Source organism: Cydia fagiglandana, chromosome 6, assembly GCF_963556715.1.
Source record: "Cydia fagiglandana chromosome 6, ilCydFagi1.1, whole genome shotgun sequence".
Classification (NCBI taxonomy): Eukaryota; Metazoa; Arthropoda; class Insecta; order Lepidoptera; family Tortricidae; genus Cydia; species Cydia fagiglandana.
The window spans coordinates 20695278-20711281 of record NC_085937.1 but is presented as its reverse complement, the minus strand read 5'-3'; the positions used below and the strand labels follow the sequence as shown (position 1 = coordinate 20711281).

Below are 16004 nucleotides of genomic sequence, written 5' to 3'. Positions count from 1 at the left end.
TGACTTGTCAAAAATCTGTCAAAACATTATTGGTACTCAGTTCAGAAATCATACTTAAATGAGATTTGAATGTTCTAGCAAAGAACTGGAATCTGAAGAAAATATAAAATAGTTGAGAAAGACAAATTTTGACATGAAAACACTTAACTAAAGGCCTTAAGTGCGCTATTTATACGTTCTCGATTGTGAAATAAAGGTTTTTTGACAAGGTAAACTAAGCTAGACGGACAGATGGACGGACGAGCAAACAGACGAACATGGTAAAACTATTACATCTTATTTAATACGGAGTTGCAAAGATAAATCCCACCAAAAACATAAATGTAAAAAAGGAGAGCCAAGTTCAATACAAAAATTATGCTTGGCTGTGGGACTCGCCGCAAAAAGAATGGAGATCTAAATGAGTGCCACTGCCAAGTTCTATGCAAAATCCAAATATGTATTTATAGGAACAAAATAACATTATAAACAAGTATTAAACTCTATTTCTTTGCTTTATTGGATACCTATAACAATTGCTGTTATTTAAAAAAATGTGAGATCTTAAAGTAGGGTAGATTTGACTTGGCCAGTTTTCATTACATCAATCATTTTATATATATTGTAATTCTGATAAAATCTGGCCAAGCCAAATCTAACCTACTTTAAGATCTCACATTTTTTTAAATAACAGCAATTGTTATAGGTATCCAATAAAGCAAAGAAATAGAGTTTAATACTTGTTTATAATGTTATTTTGTTCCTATAAATACATATTTGGATTTTGCATAGAACTTGGCAGTGGCACTCATTTAGATCTCCATTCTTTTTGCGGCGAGTCCCACAGCCAAGCATAATTTTTGTATTGAACTTGGCTCTCCTTTTTTACATTTATGTTTTTGGTGGGATATCAATACTTTTTGTAAAGAAAACTAGGCAGGTATTGAGATTTAATGTTTTTTCTTGTGTTTCCGCTGTATGGTTTTTACTTCTGTTCTTTGTATAATTATGTGGTGCCGCGCGCCGCCGACGACACACCGTTGGCCGGTTGTTTAGAGCGTATTACAAGTTTTTTGTATGGGGACACCACTTATTTTTTGACTAAACTTTATTTTAATATGGCAAATATAATAATACATATATTGGGGTAGTTTCAAATATCTGCTTGTAACGGTTCCAACGCTACTGTAAAAAAATATTTTTTTGTATGGGGACCCCCCTATTTTTTAACTTTTTTTTATTTTTAGATTTTTTCCTACGCTTACACACAATAACCGAGCTGGATTCCAAATTTCATCCTTCTAGGTCATCTGGAAGTAGGTTAGGTTTAGGTACTTATATGTCAGTCCCAATAAAAAATGTTTTTTTTGTATGGGGACCCCCCCCTATTTTTTAACTTTATTTTATTTTTAGATTTTTTCCTACGGTTACATACAATAACCGAGCTGGATTCCAAATTTCATCCTTCTAGGTCATCTGGAAGTAGGTTAGGTTTAGGTACTTATATGTCAGTCCCAATAAAAAATGTTTTTTTTTGTATGGGGACCCCCCCTATTTTTTAACTTTTTTTTATTTTTAGATTTTTTCCTACGGTTACACACAATAACCGAGCTGGATTCCAAATTTCATCCTTCTAGGTCATCTGGAAGTAGATTAGGTTTAGGTACTTATATGTCAGTCCCAATAAAAAATGGTTTTTTTGTATGGGGACCCCCCCTATTTTTTTACTATATTTTATTTTTAGATTTTTTCCTACGGTTACACACAATAACCAAGCTGGATTCCAAATTTCATCCTTCTAGGTCATCTGGAAGTAGGTTAGGTTTAGGTACTATAAGTCATAAGTCAGTCTTAAAATTTACGACTTTTTGACCTTCATACCTTTATAACCGTTTGAGCTAGCTTCATGAAATTTGGGCTTCTAGATATCCTTATGGATATAATTAAACACACGTAGTTTTATGTGTTTACGTCAAAGATGTTTTGAGTTATAGAAGGGTCAAAAGTGGCACCAAGTGGTTCGTGTAATATTACACTTGGCGCTGGCTAGCCAGTTCCTTTGCTTGAACTTGGCTTGACACGCTGCCGCGTGTCTAGATAAAAGTTAAACCTCTCAATTTTCTACCATCTCCCGTACAGTATCTCTCGCCTCGATCGCCCATCTCGATACCGATGCCAATACCGATACCGGTACCGATATCAATAGTCAATACTGACTCGACGACTGCTGTCATGAATCTGACAAGGTGTGATACTCGAGAAAACACTGCTGATGGAAAATATACTTTAAGATGAGTGAGTAGAGTTCATTTTAGATTGGAAAGTGACGTTGAAAATATATTGTTTTTGTCGGAGAAAAGAACAATGCTTGAAGTATAGATTTGAAAGATAAATCTTAGCTATTTAATTCGTTTCAGTGGATCTTCAATAACCGGTTATAGCATTCAATTATTTTCTAATCATTTCATTTAACGTATGAACTTTCAAATCGTTTAGTTTAATAGGAACCTTATTTTATAGGTTACAATAGTGTGTATGGAAATTACTATCAATTTTTTACGCTGATGCTGCCAATGTTCATCATCATCATCATATATTTAAGAGTAAGGCTCTAGTCGATGGAGAAATTTTCATGTTTAGCGGTCCTCTGCCTTCTGCCAATATTAATTTACGTATTAATATAAATAATTACATACACATCCAATGGCGTGTACATAATATGAATTAGAAAGTCGGTGCTGTACTATCTATCTATATGCATTGTGATGCGGCAAGCCACATCGCTTGTATTCTGCCAGTGTACGTAACATACAAATTTGCAACGCTTCTTTAAAAAATAGTTGGTACGGGAAATATAAGAAAAACTACTGTGCATTTTGAATGACGTTTATAACCGTCCAAAAACACTTTACCTTACCAGAAACACCAGGCCCGCAACACCAATAGAGCCATAGCGTCCATCAATCCCCACAAAGGACATAATACGCCGTAAATCGCTTAAAGCGAGAGCCTCCGAGCGGGACGGCTTTATGTAAGGTGTGCAAGAAACACAAGGACGGCGGTATGCAAGAACGCGGGACTGCTTTACACGGCACGCCCACTGCGTACGCGCAGTAAAGTGCTAGTAAAGGGACGTGCATACAGCGTGTGGTATTATACGAGCACATATTCTAAGGGTGAGTTTGTTATCAAGCAGTGAGCGCAACAATGGATCGAGACCGATGGAGACAGCTGATCAAGGATGTGAAACCTAGTGATCATGATCCTTAGGAATGAGGGAATGACTGAAGAGAGAAAGAGATTCTAATAGTAGTTAGTACTTATATGCACATTACGTAACTACATCGAAAATTTAAAGGGCATATTTAAATCATTGTAAAAATTGCACCATCGAATATTAATGTGTAAGACATTGTATTTTCGAAAGTAAATTAAATGACAGAAAACTTGCCTTTTCTATAGGTATAGGAAGGTACTAATGATTGCTCCCAGCTTTTTTTTATCATATAGGAGGCAAACGAGCAGACGGATCACCTGATGGTAAGCAATTACCGCCGCCCATGGACACCCGCAACACCAAAGGGTCGCAAGTGCGTTACCGGATTTAAGAAGGGGTTACGCTCTTTTCTGGAAGTTTTGAAGCTTTGTTCGCCTTTTAATTTTGCCCCCTAACATCTGACGCATGTTAATGTGCAATGCGCCTAAAACCGCTTTGCAAACCTTTTCATTTCACTCATATTACCTTCCACCATCCCATTTAACCACGGGTAGTATATTTCAATTTGCACTGTCAAGCAGCCGTGATTGTGTGAAATGACACGTGACAGCTGTAAAGAATGCTGGTTAAGTGGGCGCAGTGCATAAACCTGTCCAGTTTATGACGCATTTGACATAAATTGTGGGGAATCGGCGTTAAATAACGCCAGAAGGCTTCTTGTATGCTATTTTAAAGGATCCATAGAAGCTGTTATAAGGAATTTTGCCTTCTTCTATTTTTTTTAAATTGTACTGTCACAAAAAACAACCCGTGATATACATAACGCAGTTCTTTTAATGATATGTATTAGGAAGCATACGAGTAGCCGAACCGCCTGATGGTAACCTATTACTGTCGCCCATGAAGACCTGGAACACCAGAGGAGTTGAAAGTGTAGAGGTAGTATAATAGTGTACCTACCTAATCGGGTTATGCCGACCTACCCCGAAATGATCGTTTCGAAAATGAACTCTGGTTTGACAAAATCATGAGAAATTTTCGATCCGATGTTCAGAAGAAGTTATTTCGAACTACGCAAATACACGTTAGTTATAAGTTTATAATATTTTACCAAAGTCACCTTTCCAGGAAAGATTTAACTACTTAATCAATTGCTTCCAATAAATTTAATTATAAGTCCAAAATGAATTAATATAAATTACCTATATACATACATACTTTATGAATTATGAAAATTGCGCAAAATTCCATGCCATAAATTAGTCGCTTTATATTGGTTTTTCTCAGGAGATGCACTCGATAAGTAAATATTAGGCGCCTAAAGCATAATTGCGACACTTAGATGGAATACAGGTGGACGAAGTTAATTCTGATTTCCGATTATGAGCACTTGTTGAGTTGATGCAACTTTCAAGGTCAATTTGCTCTTGGGTTCACACAAAAATGTTTCCTAAATCGAAGGGCTCAAGATTGCCTCACGTAGACTCAGCATTTTGAAATATTGTTTGAATCAAATTCATAACAGCTAGGGAAGCCTAACTAAGTGAACCATTAAGACGAAAGTGGAGGACCCGCGCGAAATCGCCTTTTCATACAAAGGTATTTTTATATGACTTAGGAGCATTTAAAAATTTGTATGAAATCTGTTTTTCGCACCTAACTTTTACAACAATCAAAAAATCGAAAGAAGTCAAACGTAGGGGCATAGATACATGGTTAATGTACATCAAATTTTACAAAAATATTTTCAACTTTGTCCATATCCAGAGAGGAAAATGAGGACTACGTTTGTATGGAGAAGCGGCCGGCCGTCCCCTTTCCTCTTAAACGACAGACAGAAGTGGCGGCAGAAGCTGTTCCCTAGAAGCAGCCACAACCCTCAGTGATAAGATAACCGATACAAGGAGGAAGATGTTATATCTAGTGAGTAAAAGATCAGTGGCAAGGCAGCGGCGGAACCCTACAATCAAGGGCCATCGTGCGTACGCGCATAATGAGCGGGCGGCGCGGGCGCAGACGGGTGGTATTAACATCCGGGACGTGTGGATTTTGGCAGTTAAAGCGATTATTGTTCATTTTTAAATGAAGTGAAACAAAGCGAATACATTTGCAGAATAAATGTTTTATCATATTTTTATAATGTAATATTTCTAAATAAACTAATGTGCTAAAGTTCCAAAAAAATCCACAAACATTTTACGTTGCAGCTACTTTATATTTAAAAACACCGGTCAAGACGGACAGATGGACAGACAGACAGACATACGGACAGCGGAGTCTTAGTAATTAGGATCTCGTTTTTACCCTTTGGGTAGGGATTATGGACTTATGCGCCTGATCGTTTAGATCAGACAGAAGAATAGGTACGAGTATATTGGAAAAATAAATAAAAAATCATACCTACAGACAAAGGTTGACTTATTACCTCATATCACAAAATCAAACGTTCTCACACATTTCAAGCACCGACATTTTGCTATCAACAAACCAGATTAAAGGTCCGGAATCTGAACTTCTACCGTCATTCGACTTGATCTCACCTCCTTATCTAACACTCATCGATAGTAAGAGACGAAATATCGTTAACAATGTTGGAAGGATAGAATGAACTATCACGAATGAAGTAACTCATAGTGCGGTATTTGATATCTGAAGGTTGTTACTCGTATTCTCATTGCTTATGCCGGAATAGCACTCGGAGAGTCTTTAACACCTCCTAACCTAGTGTTAGTATTTTCTCTTGCATTTGGCGTTTAATTCACCAAATAATTCTCAACAATGAAAATTTTGTAAATATTTTTGTAGTAAATAATTTACTTTTAATTACATATTATAATTAAATGTTTACCTACCCAGGCGTTGGCAGTTAGTATTAATAAATATTGCTAGGTAAGTAGGTATATATTTTTTGTCCCTGTAAATATTGTATTAACTTGTGAAAGACAGGGTTTTTTTAGGTATACAACTTTTATGCAAAAAACAGTTACAGAACAGGTTTCTCTTATTTCCAAGGATTGATTCAATCGAGGCAAACGTTCGCTCACTGTTTAGCTATTGGAACATTAAGAATTTATTGTAAGAATGATCTGTAGAAACGTGGTTGCTTGGGTTGGGTCTAGATCTGCAACTGAGTACCTTAGTAGAGAGTGATTTGAGGTCTGACAGGCCAATTCTTAAGCTCGATGGAAATGAATTGGTTGTTGAAGGTTTCTTTAGGAGTAATCAGACATCGGAATGTAGAAGCGCTGGTGGCCTAGCGATAAGAGCGTGCGACTTTCAATCCAGAGGTTGCGGGTTCAAACCCTGGCTCGTACCAATGAATTTTTCGGAACTGTACGAAATATCAGTTGATATTTACCAGTGGCTTTTCGCTGAAGGAAAACATCGTGAGGAAACCAGGCTAATCCCAATAAAGCCTAGTTTCCCCTCTGGGTTGGAAGGTCAGATGCCAGTCGCTTCCGTAAAAACTAGTGCCAACGTCAATTCTTGGGATTAGTTGTCAAACGTACCCCAGGCTCCCATGAGCCGTGGCAAAATGCCGGGATAACGCGAGGAAGAAGAAGAAGAGACATTGGAATGTAGGAGGCAAAATTTAATGACAGGTATTAGGAAGTTCCTACATCAGGGGTCGGCAAACCACGGCGCGCGAGCCGCATGCGGCTGTTGGAAGTACGGTCTTCAAGTCACTCAAAATATTATCATTTGGATTTCCCAAAGCAAGAAAACTACGTTTATGACTCTATACACTCTCACTCTTGTGTCACCTGCAATCCGTCAATACAACCAAGTGTTAGCAAAAACGCCTTAAGGTGGCCACTGACGAGCCTTCCAACAGTCCAAATAGCGTGGCTGCAATCCAAAATTGGTCCGCGAATGTCAAAAACGTACAATGTTTAATATTAGGATGCCGTCCATTTAGATGAATCCATTGTAACGGCATCCATTTGGAAGGCTCATCAGTGGCCTGCTTTACGCCTAAAGTGGTGAATCACTCGTGACGTAAACCATTATTAAGGGTGCTACACACTCTCATGTCACCTGTAACCCGTCAACACACCAAAGTTTGACAAAGACGTCTCAACGCCTAAGCCGATATATGCCAGTGACATAAATGAGCTACAAGCCTGTATTACCCTTACAACACTCTTATGTCATCTGCAATCCGTCAAAACAGCTAAGTCAAGCCTAGCGGCGCGATTCGGGAAATGAAATAGAGATGAACTAAATACGATATAGTAAAGATATGTGACGTCCCACGGTTAAAGGTACCTTATGGCGGTTGGCGCTTACGCTATTATTAACGCCGCTCCAATACTATTGCGGCGCTATGCGACGTAAGCGTCAGCCGCCATAAGGTACCTTTTTCCGTGGAACGTCACATATCTTCATTATTTCATATCTAGTGAATCTCTAATTCATTTCCCGAATCGAGGTGCCAGCCGCCATAAAGTACCTTTTGCAGTGGAACGTCACATATCATTACTAGAGTCTGGCTACTGAAATTTTACCTAAAGATTTGGCGGGAAATTCAAAAAATGTTGGACTGGTCACACTTTGTGTAGTAGGAATTATAGTTTTGATACTAGACAATATTTTTGATATTATGTGCTCAAGTAAGGTACCTAAGGAAATAAGTTAAATAAACGTTTACGTGCACTCAAAGTCAGCTCACATAATTTCTACCACAATTTAAAGTACAGTCAACGACAAACACATATGTTTACGTTCAAATATTAAGATTTTATAGATATTTTTCAGAACTTTTAGTTTATCCGTTTCTTTATACACTTGTCCTATTTATGAGATTCAGGCATTAATAAATTCACTTACTTAATCAAAGTAATAGGCAAATATTAGAACTAGTACTTAAAGTATCAATCAATCTTTGGGTAATATGGCTCCATCGATACTGTCGATGATTTCGCCAACGTCAAAGTGGATCCCACGTGGGATCGAATTAATATTATTTGTAATAAATAAACTTTAGCCAGTGTACGGTATAAAACTATCAAATTATGGCCTCTAGGGCTCTAGCCAGCCACGGTTAGAGGTAGAAATACCAAATGCTCGTTGAGCACGACGTTGTTCGGTATTTGGGTTATGAGCTCTTGTAAGGTGATAGCTGGACTTTACAAGGACCCTCGTGGGCTACCCGGCGTTGACGCCAGAATGGTGGTTAAACGCGTTTCATGATTAATTTTTCATTATCTGCACACTTCCACATTCATTTACTGCATAATACGCTATCAATATTACACTTTAAACAACATTAATGAGCAAAAACAAAGAAATGAATCACGAGGCGATGTTACCAATATGGCGGTCGACGAATAATCCCCTACTTAAAGTATCAAAATATTTATAGAGCACCAACCTCCAAATTTGTTTACGTTTGGTTAGGAGTTGTAAACATTGCAGTTTTTCGTTATACAACGCTACACGTCGACTTCGCACACTGTTGTAATTATTTACGAGCTTAAATAATAGTTGCCGAACCACACTCAGTATAGAAATTATTAATTTTATTTAAAATAAACCCCCTATAAACCGCAAACAATTTGAATGAATGACATCAATTGACAACTGACTTTTAGCTTTTTTTTTAATCATAGACAATTGGTGATACAACAACGAAATATCTGTCAACATTTTTTGGCTAGCCAGACTCTACCTCATATCTAGTGAGTCTCTATCTAATTCATTCATTTCCCGAATCGAGCCGTAAGGTAACATTTTGCCAGTAATATATATACGGGGGTTATTTATTTGGGTATATCTATTTAAAGTTGTACCAACATTTTTTTTGTTAGAATTGGGACTTTTTATATTATTTCTACTCAGAATCGCGAGCTTTTTCCATTTTTAATGAGAAAAAACGTATTTTTGAAAAATAAATTTTGGTCCGTTGTTAACGGTTTTCAATACAACCTTCTATGACAGTAGGGAATGCAAATCGGTTATTTTCGGTTATTTTTTGTATGGAAATTATCGGTTATTAACCGAAACCGCGGTTATTTCCATACAAAAAATAACCGATTTGCATTCCCTATATGACAGTAACACAATGGAAAACAAAAATTTGTATGAAATTTTGGGGACCATTTTTTTCTTGTATTAGGATCGAAAGAGCTCGTGATGCTGAGTGGAAATATTATAAAATTTCCAGTATCAAAAATGCAAGATGGGGTGTACCGATCTTGCCCCCACTTTAAATATAAATGACCTATTAAGGATCCTATAGTCAGACCGTAAAAAGTCTGCAGCGATTTTGATAGCCCACGCAGTACAAGTGTTAAACGTTAAACGTCGAACTTCTATGAAATTATGACGTATACATAACACTTACACTGCGTGGGCTATCAAATCCGCTGCAGATTATGTTTGGTGCAACTATATACACTCTAATGTTTCTCTTATGTCACCTGCAATCCGTCAACACGCCGAAGTTAGACAAAGACGTCTAAACGTCTTATAGCACGGGCGAGGTTGCGCTACTGAAGGCACCCGACGTCTCTCGCTTCTGTTATTGATAGAATTTATCAGCGATCGGGCTTATGTGGTGGTCTCACTTACAGGAGTTAGCGGAAAGTCGAGGCAGGTACGCCCGTTTCTCAATAGGTGTCAATCACATGTCATATCACATATTCTTAAATTGGCAGTGTCACAAAAAGGCCTGTAAAATCCAAGCAAGCAAAAGGCTCTTTTATTTTAAGTCAGTTATTTTCTTTTACAGCTAGTTAAATTAACATTACACATGTTTCACAAATTTTATGAAAAATTTGAGGTTTTCGTGAAATTGATTTCCACATGATCTAAGACGTGTATGAAATACCTAATAAGGTTCTAGTTCCTAAACCCATAGGATAGAATGGGCGAAAGCTAATCCTCAAAATAAATCAAGACGAATTGGACTTTGTTTTAAAGCGACTGGCGAGAACCACGGTCCGGGGCAGGTGACACTGACAGGAGAGGTTTTTTCCAGCAATAGGTTACAAAAATAGATTGAAATTATATGTGTGTCGGAGAACGGCTGAAATGTGCCATCTATCGCCTTCAAGAGGCGTTTTATCATGCAAACCTTGACAAATAGAGCAAACTAGGTTGTTACGTACACCCGAGTGGCGTTCGACGTAGTTCCGCCTAGACGTCATAGAGCGCGCTGTTAAAAACAATTGAAGCCCAGAACAATTGAAGTTAGGCTGTCAATCAATCTTCAGAGAAAGCACGATGAGAACGAACGGGAGAAGATGACGTCTGTGGCGGCTCCTGGGTCAAATCCACTGGTTTGTTTAAGATAATGTATCGCGTGCTGTGATTTGTAATGAGTTAATTAGTGCAGTAAAGATTGTGAGTCGAACGTCGTATTTCATTAAAGGCCCTCGTCATCCACGATTGAAGGTTCTGATGTGCTGCAGATAGTATGATACGCCCACAATCCTCGACATGTGAATAAATAAATACAACACAACAACAACATCTTATATAGTTCAAACTTTATTATATAGAGTCACGCATACCACCCAGGCGTATGTTATGTGGGACTCCCATATACTATATATTGTTTACCAACTAGAACCCCTCTTGGCTGCCTCAGGGCTATAAGGCGAGGCCACAGGAACGCTGAAACACACTTTCGCAATCTCGCCAGCGGTTATACAGATCAATCTAGGCCGAAACTAAGCAAAGCTTAAAAATGATTTTCAACCCAACCATCCCGCTATCTCCTACAACTTAACCCTACCATTGCTGTCGAGCCGCGTTACAATCAAAGCGAGTAAACTTCGATACCTGGACTTGTGGCGCTTGCCATCAACTCTTAAACTTGCAACGTTCACACTGCAGATTAACGGTTAACTGGGAAGACAACAAAGGGTGTATAAGGAAGGGAAGACAACATACGATATTTGAGATATAATAAAGAGGAAAAATTAAAAAATATATATACACACACACACATCACATCACATTCACAACACACACATTTAAAAGTATTATGAGTCATTGACTGTGCTTTCTATAGTATGAAAATAAAGTTATTCTAATTAGAGATGCAACGGATAGTTATTTGGCCGGATACCGGATACCGGATATTCGGCCTGACCATCGGCCGAATATCCGGTATCCGGCCGCCGAATATTCCGCCAGCGGAACTATACCTACATTTCGGTTTTTTAGGTGCGCATTCTGCAGGTTTGACCTGTTTCGTAGTAAACGTTCGCGCGGACTTATTTCCAAGTTCGAAATGAGTGCGCGTGCAAGTCAGTGGTATGATTAAATTGTTTTAAAATAATAAACAAGTAAAATTATGACCGTGTCTGTTTCTTAAATCCAATTTGTTTACTCCGAAATCAAGCAACTTTACTATCCGGTATCCGGCCGGATAGTAGGTCACTATCTGGTATCCGGCTGGATAGTAAAATAATGGCCGGTTAGGCCGGATAGTAGGTCACTATCCGGTATCCGGCTGTATAGTAAAATAATGGCCGGTTAGGCCGGATAGTAGCCGGATATCTGGTGCATCTCTAATTCTAATAAGATTTACGTATCTATCCTATCCTTTATTGTTTTCTTGTAAGCGCTTATTAGGTACCTACTTACAGTCAACGTACCAATTTGATTCCCTGATTGAGTGATGTATGTCATGTAAATTGTAACTAGTATAGTTCGTTTTTTTTAGCATTAGAAAGAACTTGCAAGAAGGTAAGCGATCTTGACATGTCTTTTAATTGAAAAACGCTTTTTTAAAATCAAAAACTATTGCTTATGAAAGCAGAAGAATATAAATAGATTAGATTAGATTCATAATTGTTACATATTTGCAGTAACTTATTTTAAAATGTGTTTTTCAATTAAAAGACACATCAAGATTGTTTACCTTATTTCTAATGCTAAAAAAAACGAACTATAGTTAAGCGAAAACGTTGTATACTAGTAGTGGCCTAGGAATCAAATTGCTTGACTGTACGTACATGGCCATAGTTAATACTCAATATATATAACATTGAGTCAAAATGATTTCTGTACCTAATGTCAATATTTAGATGTTTTATATTATTTTATATTATTAGAGTTTTATGTGGAGAAGCGGTTGTCTGCAATATTTTTAAACAGTTAGTTTTACAAAAAAAAAAACCCGTTGCTTTAAAGTAAGCTAGCAAAATGTCTTTCAACGACACCTCACTAAAGTAAGACTTAAATTCACGTTTTCCCCAGAAACATAGGAAACAATTCGTCCGTCGCCCGAGAACACACCGGGCAGTCACGATCCACCTGTAGCCGGCGTTAAACCGGTGTTGCCATTAGCTCTGTAGCTCATCTACCTACATATACCGCCGTATTCGAACTTCAAGATATTCACAAGAGACGACACGTACTAGATCCATTCTAGATACGTTATAGTTTAGATATCAACTAGTTCTCTTTTGCAGCGCAATTCGGGCAACCAATGTCACTTTTACGTTACATAGAGTAAGATATCTATGAGATGTGAATTGGATCTCTAGGTCATAGTTAGATCTTAAACATATCGTTCTTGGTGATGTCTAAAAGATATCTAATACATGTCTATTTCATAATCCGAATCGGGCCCATAGGCGAGTTTTAGTACTACCAGTGAAGAAGAAGTCTAGCGCTTTTCTAGAAGTTCTTAGGGCGTTCCAATCGAGGCAATAATGCAGCTCTGGAACGTCATTGTCAGTACAATACAGTATCTTTGTTTCAGAGTATCAGTGCCCTGTTTATCAAAAGCTTGTAAGTTTAATACAAGTGGAAGTCCTCCTTTTTTGACAGCTTTTGTTTAAAAAGGGACTTCCACTTGTATTACAAGTTACAAGCTTTTGATAAACAGGGCACAGGACTCCATAGAGCTGTTAGTAACAGATATAAGGCTAGGTTATAAACAATAAAAAGAAACATTTGTCCTAAATACCTAGGTATGTACTAACAAATATAAAAATTAAATTGACAGTTACATTTTCATCTTCGACACTCAAAAGCTTAGCAACAAGTCCAATGAGTAACTCCTTAAGCTAGTAAATATAGGTTTAATTAGGATTGAGAGACACATAAACATGCCCCTCCTACGGACCCACTCTAATTTAGGCGGCTTTTAAATCTAACGATTACTTTTAGAATGCATCCTGGGTGCATAAAATGGCGCTTTGGCACAATTTTATTTAGTTGGGTTAATTATTTTATTGCTTTTATAAGTTCTGGTGTAGATGTTATAAACATTTTTTTTATAATAGCACTTAAAAAACTTAAGCACAGGCTTAATAAAGGAGACTAAAATACAGGCAAGAATCTCTAAAATACCTCATAAGTTAGGTTACGAAGTAGGTACATAATTTGGACATCCTGACGGTAGAGTGCATACCTTTTTCTGGTCTTCATATTCATGATTAACTAATTTTATTATTATATTATCATAGCTTTACATACATCTCATTAAAAATTATTGATCTATCCGATAAATACCTATAAATTATATAGAAAACTATAACGAACAAATGTTCGATAGAAGTGAAAATCCTCTCCTATTCTCAAAACTTCACACCTCCTAACAAGTCTAACAACATCATTTCCAAGCAATAGTCACTGAACCAGCCCATTCAATATTCAAGCGGCCGTCAGCGGCATTTTAGGGCCCGCCATCAATCGGGCCCGAATGTTCCTCGAACGACATTAACATTCATCTTACAATCGATTCAGGATGCTGTGAGATATGTAGACTTCACTAAAGTACAACGTTAGAGAAAAAGCTTTTTAATATATCGGTGCTTACCAAAGAGTTAACTGAGTAACACGCTAGGTGGCGCGGAATGGAGCGCGGCGCTTTCTACATCGCGCTAGCGACATTTTTATTGAATTTGTATATAAGGGTTGGGAATGAAAATATATTCCAGTAAAAATGTTCCTCGAACGACATTAACATTCGTCTTACAATCGATTCAGGATGCTGTCAGATATGTGGACTTTACTTACGTACAACGTTAGAGAAAAAGCTTTTTAATATATCAGTGCTTACCAAAGAGTTAAACGAATAGCACGCTAGGTGGCGCGGAACGGAGCGTGGCGATTTCTACATTGCGCTAGCGACATTTTTATTGAATTTGTATATAAGGATTGCGAATGAAAATATATTCTGATGAAAATGTTTCTCCAATTACAATCGATTCAGGATGCTGTGAGATATGTGGACTTTACTAAAGTCCAACTATAGAGAAAAGCTTTTTAGTACATTATGTTTTAAGGGCGGTAAACAAGAATTTACGAAGTGGATTGAAGCCCGAAGCGGAAAGCGAGGGTTTAATTAACACGAGTGCGTAATTCCTGTACCACCCGTGGCATACGCAATGTTTTTCATCACACGTGAGGAAAAAAGAGATTCTGCCCAATTTCGTGCGTATATGTATGAAGGGTGCTAACTTTTTTTTTAAGAGACTGCATCGCCTCCGTGTAGTAGCACCTTTTACGAGCAAGTGTGATGAAAAATATATTGGTGCTTAGCAAAGTGTTTACTGAATAACACGCTAGATGGCGCTAAATGGAGCGCGGCGATTCCTAAAACGCGCTAACGACATTTTTTATTCATGATAAATTTTCGTAATTAATTATAAAAATCAGTACTCTATTAAAAATAATGTTACACAATTAAAATTTGTACTTAGGTAACATAATTTAAGAACCGTCACAAAACAAAAATAATGAAACGAGATTTAACACAAAACGATTGTGTTGTTTTGCTCGGAAATCTGACAGATAATCCGATTTACATCTAATAGATTTTACTGTCAGTAAACTATCGTGCAAAAGCGTCATACCGACAACTCCCGATCAGCAATCGCGTTGTTTTCATATCACACGATAAACATATCGCGCAACATAAGCAGAAAGCTCCTTTCTATCCACGCGTCACAGATAACGAATAAAGCTTAATGTCTATCCGCTATTTATTCGATTGTTTCTGCCATCTTCGAATCAGTAACTCAGGTCGGCCATAACAATATATCGATACGGAATGGTTATTGAATAGAATACAGATAGCGACGAAAAGATTCGACACAAGCGAAGTGATTGACCGCGATAACTGTGCGGTCGTTTTTCGAACGAATTATAGAACCGCTTCTTATTTAAATGCCAATAAAAGTTATTTTTGAGACGTTGATGTGTGAGAAGCGTAAAAGTAAGTTGGTTTTCGTGTATTAATAGGTGCTTCTAGCGATTTAAATAATTTAGTGAGGCGTTTTGGCCGCTAATAAACATGTCTGTGAGAGTGTCGACCTCCGGATAAATCGTTTAATCGAATGATAATCGTCTTGTTAAATCATTAGTCAGCATAGTTCGCGTTTATAAATATGCGTGTATGTATATGTATATATAAGTCAGTGTCTTGGAAAATTTGTATATGATTTACAGGTTCGTGTATCATTAAATCATCAGATATGCATCATATTTCATCGAGAAGAAATCATAAATCTCATAATTTCTTTATTACTTATGAATAATTTCTTAAATTACGTGGTGTCTCAAAAACATGAAAATATAAGACATATGCAATCTCAATATCGATACATTGCCAACACCAAGGTATGATGTAATGTATGGGAAGAGGTATCTATATTCCAATAAACTAAATACTAAATATACTAGTTGCGAAAATACTGAATGATATATTTTTTATGAAAAAGAATACATTTGAGCTTATGAATTGGCTGATGGTAAGAAAACAACCGTCGCCCGTGGTCACCAGCAACACCAGAGGGGTTGCAAGTACATATTCGGTATGTAAGATGGGAATACGCTCTTT

The 16004-nt window shown here is 37.3% G+C and overlaps 1 protein-coding gene and 1 long non-coding RNA gene across 6 annotated transcripts in view; one reads left to right on the top strand and one right to left on the bottom strand.

Moving 5' to 3' along the window:
* Window positions 1-16004, top strand: part of LOC134665459 (uncharacterized) — a 430855-nt gene that overhangs the window by 139077 nt on the left and 275774 nt on the right. The window lies entirely within an intron of this gene.
* Window positions 1-16004, bottom strand: part of LOC134665397 (protein tiptop) — a 424238-nt gene that overhangs the window by 266812 nt on the left and 141422 nt on the right. The window lies entirely within an intron of this gene.